The sequence below is a fragment of the Poecilia formosa genome, unplaced genomic scaffold (assembly GCF_000485575.1).
Source record: "Poecilia formosa unplaced genomic scaffold, Poecilia_formosa-5.1.2 Scaffold0, whole genome shotgun sequence".
Taxonomy (NCBI): domain Eukaryota; kingdom Metazoa; phylum Chordata; class Actinopteri; order Cyprinodontiformes; family Poeciliidae; genus Poecilia; species Poecilia formosa.
Genome location: NW_006799939.1, coordinates 5,083,528 through 5,096,806, shown reverse-complemented (window position 1 = coordinate 5,096,806; position 13,279 = coordinate 5,083,528). Strand labels below are relative to the sequence as shown.

General features: G+C 39.5%; 2 long non-coding RNA genes across 3 annotated transcripts in view; one reads left to right on the top strand and one right to left on the bottom strand.

The window, feature by feature from the left end:
* Positions 1–1,738, top strand: part of LOC103143904 (uncharacterized) — a 78,044-nt gene extending 76,306 nt beyond the window's left edge. Inside the window, exon 5 of the long non-coding RNA XR_001663488.1 lies at positions 16–1,738. This is a non-coding gene — a long non-coding RNA (uncharacterized LOC103143904). The remainder of the gene's footprint in view (positions 1–15) is intronic.
* A 2,878-nt stretch (positions 1,739–4,616) lies between these two features.
* The window catches only part of LOC103143957 (uncharacterized), a 70,572-nt gene continuing 61,909 nt past the window's right edge, over positions 4,617–13,279 (bottom strand). For both annotated transcript variants that reach the window (XR_001663494.1, XR_001663497.1), the window contains exon 2: positions 4,617–12,398. This is a non-coding gene — a long non-coding RNA (uncharacterized LOC103143957). The remainder of the gene's footprint in view (positions 12,399–13,279) is intronic.

The window sequence follows — 13,279 nt, the reverse complement described above, 5'->3', positions numbered from 1 at the left end:
TCAAAATGATAGTAGTGCAAACTTTTTTCCTTTTAAATCCCCATCAGTAAACTCAATATCCAGCAGCTTAAATGAAACCAAGAGCAGAAAAATAAATCAGTTAAAAGGGGACTTTCAGACTTTTGCCTTGAAGGGGCCGTGTTATGTATTTAGGATACATAGTTCCATTTCATAGCACAATTGAACATAGCACAAGCAATTGTGTTATGTGCCATTGTGAAAATTCTGCATTTAAATAACTTAAAATGATATTTTTATTTCCCATCTGATGCCTTGAAATTAGCTTCTGCCTCTTTAAGAAGCTTCTAACCTTTCAGGCGCTGCCTTCAGGACATCATCACACCAGTCCTTCATGATGTCATTTACGACCGTTCTGTGATAAGCTCTAAAGACTCACAGCTCCACCAGGTGTTTTCTTCTAGCGCTGCTGCCACTAGTTTGAAGGAGCCAAGTGAGGGAGGATTCCTCAAATATGCATGAGTAAGTCAAAGCTACACTTTGGGTATGCTTTTGATGAAGAAGTGACATTATAACAAGACTAAAGTCAAAAAAGTTGATTTTGCACTTTTGGATTATATTGTTAGCCTTAGCTGTGGATGTCTACTGCTCCTCTGATTTTATAAGATACCTTTTAGTTGCGTGTAGTCTATCATGTTAAGTTGACATCCCTGTGTTGGTTGATTTCCACCATACTCTTTGGCCAGTTGGTTAGAATGGGTTTTATTTATGGGTATTAGAGTAAAGGAGATTGAATGGAAATGATTAGAATTATGCAGTACCTATCAAACATTCATGATAAATCACAAACAACAAACCTAAAGCGATAAATACTTTTTCGAGTTTTCCTGAACTCGAAACTTCCAAATACTTAAGATTTTAACCCAAGTGACATAATTCACTTTTGTTTATATGTCACATTTAATAGATGCCCATACTGTCAGATAATCCATCTTTGTCCCCACACAAACATTTAACCAGGCTAGCTGTGGCTCTTGTAATTCCCAAATCATACATCCCTGACCTCAATCCTGGCCACACTTCTCTCCAGTTTCCTCGTCCTCCTCCCCCCTCCGTTCTTTCAGCCAGTGGCAACCACGATCCCTCTTCATTCTTACCCTTAACCCCATTTGTACTCTCCACCCCCGCCTTGTCCTCCAAACCTGTCAGGGACCGGCTTCCCATGTCCATCACCGGGTGATGGATGAGGTGGAAGGTCATCACCCCACTCTCCAGAGTTTGACGATCCCATCAGCCGTCCAGACACCTCCAAATCATAGCGGAGCGTGTTATGGAAATTATACACTCTGGAAAAACAACCAGGAAAATGTTGCCTTTGCGTCGCCACTGGCCTTAGTAAATATAGGGAGTCGTCACTGGTGACAGAAAGAAAATATTTACAGAGAGAAATGTTTAAAATGGATCTGACTATATACCTTGGCTGTATGCCGGTATGGGTTTGCTATGTTTGGCAAGTCATTCTGCGTTGTTTTGACCACAAGAACAGGCCTCGATAAATAGATATGTTATATCTTCACACAACATATAATACTTAATACAATACCATGTGTTAGATTACCATTCATTTGTATTACCATTGTCTGTAGATATTAGTGATGTAGCAAGAGGAACAGTTGTCATGTTGGCTAGTTTTACATGCCATGTAAAAACTATCTGTATTTCTAGATCTTTTTGACATTACAAAACAGATACAGGTATGTACATATAAAAATTGTTGCATGAAAATTTCCACTTGTCTCTGTTGAAACTTTCTGAATTTTATCTTTTAGTTCAGTAAAAGCTGCAGTTCTGTCTCGATCAGGTTTACACGCATAAAGACTAAAGTTTCTGCCTATTTTTGTTTGTGGAATATCTCATAACTAATCAGAGAGTTTAATACAGAGCATCATTCAAGTCTTGCCACCAGCTCTTAAATGGATTTTGATCTAATCTTCAGTCGATTCAAGTCATGTCATTATGTGATTTGTAAGTATTTATCAAACCTTGTGGTCAATGAAAAGGTCCCAGAACAGGAAGGGGTGGGGGTTGAAGTCGACCCACCAATAACACACCTCTTAATGTGAGATAGTTGTAAACGTATAAACTGAAGCCATTATGAGCTATAAGGAGTAATGTGCAATTGCGGCATGAGTGTATGTAGTACAAAGCAATGACAGAAGTGAGAACTGAACAGATTTCATCGTCCTACAGCGTCTGTCAGACCTAAGAAACATGTTGAGAAGAATCTGATGTAAAAAATATTTTGACGATGTCACATGACAACTTTGCTTGTATTCAAAGCAATAAAAGCACTTAGACAGCACTTCTGCATGAGGATCATGACACAGAGTTTAGCACATGTCTTACACTGAATGCTGCAAGTTGTAGTCCAGATATCTTTGGGTTGAGCAAGCCCGTCTGTATGATTTGAAAGTACAAAGTGATCTGTAATCGGGTGTATGGCAATGTACGTTAATGGCAAAGTTGTTTTCTGAAATGGACTTTCAAACAATCCACTCCAACACAAATGTCCTTTGCTTTAATTTCATGGTTCTCAAACATTGGTACCACCATGCTAGGGGCTAATCAGAAATTGTAAGTCTAGTAGAAATCTAGTATCAACTATTTCCAAGTCAGATTTTATGTCCATCAACCAAAAAGATGAGTTATTTGTTTCATCAAAATGTTTGAGAACTCCCTGGTCAAACTGCAGTGGATGACAGGAAACAGGAACAAACACTGATGGTCACATATGCGGCTCTGCATTTACCTCTAAAGTCGGAACTTGGATTCAGAATGACATCGGTGGGTACCTTCAACCATGTGTGTGAAAGATTTGATTATAAAAGTATTCAGAAAAAAACTAATTGTTTTTTTAGTTGGCTCCAAATCAAAGTTTTAAATGTAAATAAAGGATTTTGTAGGCCTTGTGTTTCAAAAATTAAAAAAAAAAAAAATGTGTAAAATATCACTTTCCAAGAATACTTTCTAAAGAACTAGATATATTCCATTCATATGTAAGTGACGAGACGGGCTCCTCATTTGGTGAGAAATGCAGACAAGTCTGTCCTCAGTTTTCCAGCAAAGGAGAATATGTCAGCCAAAGTAGGCAGGATTTTGTCCCACTCATATCAATCTGTCAAGACAAGATTGATATCTCAGAAACACGCAAGAAAAATAAACCATACACAACAGTGTCAAGCTTCGCCACTGGCAGGAGCATAGATCAATGTTATTTCCCGCTTTTGCAAAAATACCTAATTCCCCTTATTTAATCAAGCGTCTCCTCGCTCTGGACGCTCCGGCTGATTTATTGCGCCCGCTGTCTTTATGAGTACCTGCTTCATTTTCCTGTCTATGCTGTGACATCTAAAGTGATAGGAATTTTATGCTTTTGATAACAATATGAGTTTCGCTTTGGCCCGGAATTCACGGCCGTGTCAGCGGCCGATAAATAACAACCACAGTGAGGTCGAAACATTCACGGGCTTCCGAGACAAAACGTCCACCTGGTGGGATTTATCTAGAGATGGAAGCAGGGAAGACGGAGCTCCAAGTGGGAAGGGAGACGTGGCACAAGACGGGACGGGAAAAAACGCCACGATCACAGCTAAAGGTCATGCAGACAGAGTGTGATATGTTCTAAATTTGTCTCTTCAGGATTTGTAACTAGACTGAGATCATATCTCTAACACTGAACATAAATAAAATGATTTGTTACATTTGTGAACAAAAAAGAAAAAAAAATTCTAATAGCCATCTTTAAAAAATTCTACATTGCCCTTCTTTTTCAAAACATGTAGGTGAACTACATTGACCTTTAAAGGGTTCTTGGGATCTACGAAAACTGGAAAATATGACTCCTAATGCTAGCTTATGCTAAATACACACAGAGAATTAAACAGAGAAAAGGCAATGCGGGCTTCCACGTAAAGTAGAGCCGTCCAAACTTTACCAAAACCAAAATTAGCTTCTGTGGCATTGCTGAGATGGTTTCCACTGTGTGTATTAATGCATATTAAGGTATACCTCTGGAACTAGAGGCCACTTAAAATGATCAGTTTCTCTGATTTTACTTTTTATAGGTATATGTTTGACTAAAATGAACATTGTTCCTTTATTCTATAAACTACTGACAACATGTCTCTGAGGTTCCAAGCAAATATTTAGTATTTGCAGAAAATGAGAAATGGTCAAAATAACTAAAATAACTAAAACGATGCGGTGCGTTCAGACATCAAATAATGCAAAGAAAACAAGTTCATATTTATTTAGAAATATTACTAATGTTTTAAAATCCAGGAAGGGTTTATAAATCTGTATTTGGTGGAAGAACCATGAGGATCCCAATGGATTTCAATGCAGTGGTCTGAAGTTTTTTCCAGATCTGTACGAAGGTGGTTGAATTATTAAAATAGACATTTTTAGAGGAGGTCTCAAGTATTCATGGAGTTTAGCCATTTGTGGGGACTTAACCCCTGTGAAACCAAGATCCATTGTAAACTATGAAAATATGTGTATATTTAAATGTCATCTGATCTGTAGATTTGGTTGACAACTGGATTTTTTTTACAGTTTATCAAATGAGCTAATAAAACTTAACTTCTAGTGCCTTTTTCCAGTCCAGTGCTCTTAGTCCTACAGTTCAGGTGTAATGGCACAGTGCCTCAGGCCTGAAACTTTTGGCTGCCTTCCTGCTCCCACACACCTGAATCAAATTATAACTTAATGATCAGGCCTTTGTAGAACTTAGTCACATGCCAGGGAAGTTATTCAGCCTTTTGATTCAGGTGTGTTGGAGCAGGTATGCACCCAGAAGGATGCTCTCAAGGATTGGCCCCTTTCTGAGTCTTAGTAGGGATGAATCCTATGGGCTGTAACAGCCAAATTTTTCAATTTCTGTGGATAAATCCAGACCGGGGAAACTTGAATAGCCACAAAACGATGTCCACAGACGCCATATCTTGAGGGTAGATGGTTTTAATCAGGCTCAGTGCTCAGACAGTGAGTTCATAGTCATGCCACTTGCAGCTTAAAAACTGTCATTTTACAACAGCTTTACCTTTACAACAAATAAGTGATGTTTTCACACCATAACATGCCTTTTTGTTTGCTTGATTAAAAAAAAAATGATGCAGCCTGTTTTAAGTTAATCCGACCCAATGAAGGAATAAAGTCAATCATTTTCATATGGAGTACATCCTAATCATTCAAAGGAGGTCAGTTTCTGCCATCCCAAAAAGGGCAACTGGAACCTGAAATGCTCTGAAGGTATGCGACAAACCAAAACATTCAAAATGCCCATACTGACCATACTGTGTGGTTCGAACCGGCTTGTTCCACCTTCTTTGAAACATACTTCCCATTTATCACTTGCTGTAGCAAAGTGTGAGAAAGTGACGCTCCCAAGCTTCTCATAAGCATTATGAATAAATTACCTTGCAAGTCAAGATCGAAGGCTTGAGATTTATATCAACACTTTCCACATTCCCTTGACACATTGTCCGTTTCTCTGTTGTTGCCAAACACCTGCTGGTCACCAAGGCAATGGCATTAAACTGAGATAGCTCTTTGCGTGTGATGAAGTCTAACAAAGATGACGCACTGTACCCATGACTATGTCTCAGGAATACAGAGTAAAATGTCAAGCATTTCAAAAGAGAGTGGTCATAAAGCGTGGTTATGGAGACTATAACGAATCATTGCCCAGAGCCAAAGGTCTCTTTGTTCTTGGCCCCGTCTGCTCACTAACTAAGAGAATATTATTGGTCTTACTGAAAGAAAGAGGGGAGAGTGTGTTGTGTTGATTGTGCATCGCTACTTGAGTCCTGTGTGTGTTTGGCACAGGGGCCTCAAAAAGAGTGGCAACGAAAACAAAAGGCAGGGTTAGCACAAGTGCTTGGTGGTATAGGGGCTTGAACTGGCGCGGGCTCTTGGCATGGAGACAATGCACGTTGGGACGGCTGTGTCCAACGGGGACAGAAGCTGCTTGGAGCCGCATCAGCATCTCAGTGGGGCCACAGGAGGAAGAAGAGAGGGAAACATGATCAGAAGCAGAGGGGAAAATTGAGACAGATTTTCTTGCAGGTGTTGAGATAATGGACGAACAAATAATGTAATTGTTGGAGCATTTCAGAGAGAATCGAGTGGGGGGAGGCCCTCGCGTGCCTCGCGGAGGAGGTTTCGGAGATCGTTGTGGAGAAAAAAAAAACAAACAAAAAAAACATTTGAATCACAAAGAGAAATTGGACAACATATACAAACCAGACAACCAAGACCAAATATTGGAATGGCTCAAGATTTTTTAGAATGTTGATGTGCTGTTTTTTAAAAATATTTCATTTGTTTCTTAAATGCTGGTGGACAAACATTTAAGAGGAGAAAAATGAGAGGATACAGTTTGATCATTTTGAAATTACCCAACAGACAAAACAGATTTTCTTTTCTCTCAGGATTCAATTATCTTTCCATGTACGTTAGCAATACTTAACTATCCTTTAGGCTGAAAGCCTCGATAAGGTTTTATAAAGTGTTCAGACAGAATATCCAGGGAATTTCAGTTCATACCCTATTTGTTGGAATTCACTACTCTGGTATTAAGGATGTCCAAATCTATTTTTTATCCTGGATTCTGATAAAGTTGATCACAATTATCCTTTTGTAGATACAAAGTGTCAGCCCAAATCTTGACTGCAAAATAATGACGTTACAAGCATTATAAGGTCTACATGAAATTCACTCCAATGACAATCAGAAAGCTGCAGTAACAGATATTTGTGTTCCAACTGGAGATTCTGCAGAATAAACTTGATTTTTTTTAAGTTATGAAAGCTACTACAATGAAACCTCTGAATACACATTTAATCTGTTCAAACATTCAATTTGTTAAAATGTGTTTATAAAAAGAAATTAAAATAATTTATTTGAACACCTCACTTACACACAGCCAAGCCACAAACAACATGCAAAATGGCAGATATTCAGTAACTTAAAAGTAAATAAATGATGGTGATTAATGAAATAACTTCTAGTCAAACTGGTCACTCAAAGCACCAATCACCAGTCAATAAATACTACCTTCAAGTCTTGTTCAAGATGAACCTCTCTGATAAGTAATGACTTATCAATGAGTCATTTCAAAATCAGAATAATGACAGCCGTAGCAGTTGCTAGCTGTCAATAGGGGCAGCTGATAGACAGGACAACAACAGATATTGGGTCTTGAATTAAGTCTCTCTGTCTGTTGGCATAGTTAAAAAGAAAGATGGAAACATACCAACTATTGATGCTTCTGGCACTAAAGTCGACTCAGGTTTTGACGATGTTTGAGTGGACTGGTGAGTTGAACGTGTTTTGCCGGCTTAGCTAGCCAGGCCAAACACCATTGTTGCACAGAAAAAGAAAGTTCTTGTTTGTCTGAATTATCAAGCAACAAAGTTTAGAACAATCTTGAGCTCGACATCTCAGGATGCATTTCATCCTGATCAATCAGCAAAAAGAACGACGATGTGCTGTTTTTGAACTGCTGTCTGCCGTAGGTGGTAGTTGGGAATGACAGCGGGGAAAGTGAACAATGTCTTCAGTCCGCGTTGGCCACAAATTTAAGTTTTGAGATACAGTCAGAGCAAGAGACAAGACATTTTAATGCTGGCAAAGATGTTGATGCCCTTCTCATTTGTGGAGGATTGTTGTTAAAAGCACTCTCAATTCCCGGTAAACTTCATAGCTTAGCTTACTTCACGATGATGCTGCTGCATTACATAGATCATGTAATGTAAACTTCAACAGCGATCGTTTCTCAATAGCCGATGGTACGAAGCAAAGTACGAAGCTTCTCTGTACGAAGCAAAGTGTAAAACAACGGGATGGTTTTTATCAGACTATGTCAAGTTAAGTTAATGTTCTGTAGATTCTGGCACAGTGCTCGCTAATAAACCTAATTTATACAACAATCATGGTACAATCTCCAGCATTTTTATCACACCTGCATTAATGAAATTCCTTTTTAATCTTTTAATCACTTTTAACCTGTCTTAGGTGTTATCAGAGCTTATTATTAGCACCTTGCAGTATTAGTTATGTTTTTTTCCACCCCTGAAAGTTGCAGACCTTTAACTTTGAAGCACATTTACACTCGTTCTAATCAACCAGCTCCTCTTTAAATTATTCAGGAACATGGCTAGGTCCTATCCATATGGCGAGAAAGGAGAGAAGATATATTTGGAGCATCACACTTTTAAGAGCGTGAGCCTCAACTCCCCTGGGTCATTTTCTGCTTTGGTCTTAATTGAGAGTGTTCTTGAAAAATCATTACTATATTAATGATTTAACACAAAGTAACTACCTGCTTTTTTCCAGGAGGAAAGGGAGATTTGCCTCCAATCAATATCCATGCACGCTCATTATAAGGGAGGTAAAGTTATAGTAATTAGGCAGACACCAATAACTTTTTAATGATCTTTGTTTTTAATTGCATATTATCGGGTTGCACCGTGTGTGTGTTTATACCCAAATATAAGATAATGGCAAAAGGAGAAGTAGATTAAAGAGGAGCTTGCAAGTTTTTCTTTTTTTATTCGTTTCAGCAACAACATCAGCTCAGCTTGTCTGCAGAGGAAAGGGAGTATGAATGCAACCAATGCCTTTGCATCTTTCCTAACATGTGCATCAGTTTTCCAGTAATGTGCCTACACTCGCAGTCTGGGATTTTGAAATATTTGTAAAACAACACTTCCCTTCCTGCCGTCTATAAGAACAAGGAAGCGAAAGCGCAGCATGGAAAAAAAAAAAAAAGCACGAGGAACTTTTAGAGAAATGAAAACTTTAATATGCGAGTTGACTCAAAAGAGAGTCAACGCAATGACACCAAACGATGCCTTTCAGGTAAAGCGAAAATCGTCAACAGTAAACTTTCAATTTTAGGTCATAAAAAGACAGACTGGTGGTGGATAGAAGGGGTTTCATGTTGCCCGTATAAAAAGGGTAATAAAAATATTAATGAAAATGCAACCTCAGTGTAGCCATCTGCTAGCTCTTAAAGGGGAAGCGGCGTATTTAAACCAGCGGAGGGGAGTGTGTCTGACACAAAGTAGAAAGAGAGAGGGAGGCTGAACCAGCAATCCGGTACCGCTCTGCATCTGAGAGAGCCAACATCAACCCCCCTCCTCACCGCCATCCTCACATGGCCCGTTCGCCGTGGCCCGCTCCCCCGGAACACAGCAGCAGATTGTCGATTCAATGACTCCCCTGTCAGGTGATTATCTAGGAGCTTTAATGTAATCTTCCACTCACACGTACCATATTTAAATTACGACCGCCGTCGTGAAACAAGCTGCAGATTCAGTTCGCCCGATCGCTCCGCCGCCGCCTCAACAATGTCAACTGTAAAAGAGCGCCAGCTGAAGGCAATTACGCATGTTTTCAGAGCCAATTATGATCGCTCTCGTGGCGGCAGTTATGCCACAAGCAAGGGAGTGTTCGGAAATTTTTAATTTAATGACAATATGCTCATAGCAGGATACGGCGGGCTGCCCCCCGCTCCCAGGCCTGCAGTCTAGGAATCCGCAAAGGGGGACCATAAGGCAGGCAGGAGAAGATTATGGCTCCTCTCAAGGGCCACACTGGGAGCACTTGGTGGGCCTCAGCAGTGAAGGGTAGATGGCATCCACTCATCCTTTCTGAGTGAGCACAGCTGCCAGGGCTGACACAAGCTGGAAAAGAAAAGACAAGCTGGGGTTTGCTCAACATCCAGTTTGGCCAAAGACGGCAGAGGGAGCGCAATGTCACGCCTTCCTGTAGCAGCAGCAGACAGGGGGCAAAAAAAGACTCCTTATGAAATAATGTGGTTCTAGCTATAACATAATTAATTGATCTTGTCAGTAACAATTATTTCTACTGCTGCCAAATCATATGAAATGCTCAAAACCTGTATATTGTGTTCAATTATAGCAATTTTTAATACATCACATACCTTCATTGGACAAAATAAAGATGAGCAAAACACCTGCTGAACTTAGTATAGTGTTGCACATTAGAGCAGTAGCAAGAAGGTTCTGAGATAAAACCCCCGGCATGCTTGTATTCTAGGCATTCCGGCTTACTCCTAAAGTCCAAAAACATGACTGATAATGTTGATTAATGTTCCCTCTAAATTGCTGTGAGGTACAAAAGTGTGAGTGTACGTGCATGGCTCTTTGTTCTGCATCTCTGTGTTGTCCTTTTGATGGATTGGGGGCCTGTCCGGGATGTTCCCTGCCTCTTGTCCAATGGCCGTTGGAGATTGACAGCAACTCCCCTACAAACCTGAATGGATAAGCAGGTATAGACGATGAATATATGGATGGATGCGGTGAATTTAAGTTCCAGTATGAACTTTTTTCAGGCAGGAGGGAGCAGCAACAGGTGAAGAGGGGCAGTACAATGCAACACTTCTTGACTCAGAGGAATCCCCAGCGACTCACAGTGCTTTTTCTATTTTCTTGCTAAAAGGGTTTTAAACTGGTATGAATGGTATGATGTGGATTCTAACAAATGCTTAAAACCTTGGTATAAATAATACCATGAACCAAGCTGTGCCCACTAACCAGACACAAATTAAAGCAGTGGGTTTACCTCCTCTTTTTCCTTTAGTTGGAGGCCTTGCACATTATCCTGAATGCTTCTGAATAATGACGATACATTTGATTGGATTATTTTTACTTCAAAGCCTCATTAAAATTGGGTCCAGCGGGAAGAGGTCAAAGGAGGAATACCACATATCCCTCTTCTAAGCAACTCTCTGCTGCTCATTTAACCCAAAGTGTTCCCAGGCCAGAGGAAGAATATATTCCCGTCTCTCCAACAGGTTGATAGTAAGATGTGCCTGGAAATCCTTCAACTGGAGGAGCACCAGGGAGGCCTCAGAAGGGAAGATGAGGCTATATATTGTAAAATCACATCTTATTTCAATCATTTTAATATAAGTCAAAATAATTTATTGAACTATTCTTTGGCATATTGTTTTTCTAATTAGCCCATCGTCAAATTTACTACATAAGCTAGCATAACAAGCGTGAAAAGGACAAGCTTCTGTCAAGAGGAAGACAGAATTAACCGTCCATCAAGCAGCCCTGCTGTGGAAGACATCTCTACAAAAAAACCCAAGAACTCATGTCCAACTAAAGTCAGAAAGTATGAGGCAGCTTTCCTGCTAAACAAATTGAATAATTATAGTGAAAAATAATAATAGTAAATAAAAGTGAGTAAAAAAAAGCATTCTAAAAGTAAGTTTTTTAATTTTGTAGCATTGTCATTGGGCATTTCAAGGGGCTCCAAGGCCAGATGTTATTGCTGTTTGGGGTGGAAAGTTTATAGAAATGCCTTTTTTTTTTACATTCAGAATATAAAGTAGATTACAATGTGACAGAGGATGTCTTTAAATGTGTCACTTTGCCCTGTATAATGTGTGCAGGCAGCAAAAATTTGAAACTAATATCATGGACAAAAACCTCATAAACTTAACTGGCACCAATGTAAATAAATGCCCATGTCAGATTACTTTTTATCATTTAATACTAACATTTTTGGGTGTGTAAGTTTCTTTTCATGTTGAACAGTACTTGTGCCATTATCACGCAATTTTCGCTGGAAATGCAATGTTTGAGATTCCACAGAAAAACTTGTGGCAGTTCACCATCAACAGAGATAAAGCAGGGTTTGTAATAACAGCAAACACACACGTATGTGCTACATATTTTTCAGCCACTGTTTAACAGTTTAAGAAAAAAATCTGACAGAAATCAGGTTGGATCAGTTAGCTGCCACTAGGACGCTTTTATGAAACCCAAGCGTCAGTTCTCAGCGGTGGAGGTCGACAGAGGAAGACATTGCCTCCATTCCTAGGAGATTGGTGAATACAACACATATATTAATGTATTAAAGGTGTTGGCAGTGCTGGGTGCAGGAGCAGGAGAGAGGGGAAAAAGAAGCTGATGTAATGTATGATGTTGTCTTGTATAGCATGTCTGGCAGGGGGGGAGGAGGGGGAGGAGGCGACGCGTTCCGGCCAGATTATAAGGCCGGTGCTGAGAGATGAGGGATGGCCGGCTTGTAAACAAGTGACAAGCGTCCTGGATGACAATTCCTAATCCATCATAGTGCTGTCAGCGGTGACCGGCGGGGTGACGGACAGGACCCAGGAGAGGGGACAGCTGCTGCACGTCAATCCACATCATAATTTGAAAAGCTTTTTTCACATGAGTTAAAACAGAACGAGAGCAGAGGGGGAAGAGGGGAGGGACTTCCTACCTGATGCCTTCTCCTTAGTCTGTCACTCCAATCTCCATTCCTTCCTCCTTCTCACTTTTCCACCTGTCTTTACTGTTGCCAGCCTTTAAGGCCTGGTTTTAAGTTGCATGCACCTGCTGAGAGAGAGAAAAAAATATGTCATTACTTGTATCTTCATCTGTTTCTGTTTGCTTTACTTCTGTGATCAAAACAGATTTAACTCAGGTTTAAGTCGAAGTTATACTGTGTATTGCTGTGAAATTTGAATAAAAGTAGGAAATGTAAATCCAAAAGTTACTCAGCTTAGACAACTACAGTTTACATTATTATTATTATTATTATTATTATTATTATTATTATTATTATTCATACACTTAGCAGATTTAGGTGTAAAATAATGTGAATTTTACCAGTATGTTTCCATTTTACTGACTGGAAGTGATGGTATATTTTTGAAGTGGCCTAGTCAGAGTCCTGACAGAGGTCATCATCAATGATAAATTTCCACAAAACCAGTAAAAACACAAATATACAATAAGGGTTTCTTTGTTATGCAAAAATTTTTATACTATGATTCTTGGAAAAAGAAAAAATTCAGCTCTTTTTCAAAGAATTTTTTTTTTTCAAAAATAAAATTTATTTTTATTTTTAATCCTTTTACATTGCTGTTTTTGTGTGTGTGTGTGTGTGTGTGTGGGGTGGGGGGTGCCCATCTTATCTACTGTCAGAATCACTCTTTTGGTGCGGGAGGCATCGGAGGCCATCCAGGTTTCCATTCCTGACCCTGGAAACATATCCATATGAAGGTATGCTGTACATTTGGATGTGCAGCACATCAACTCTGCCACAGATCATCAGTAGAGCATGTGTTTAATTAATTAACAGCCATGTTCAGACACTCTCCTATTAATAATCGCAAAAATAAACATCAAGCCAGAAAACATAACACTATAACAGACCAAATGTTCTGGTCTTTGTGTGAGAAATGTTTGTGTGTTTTTTTTTTTTTTTTTTTTTT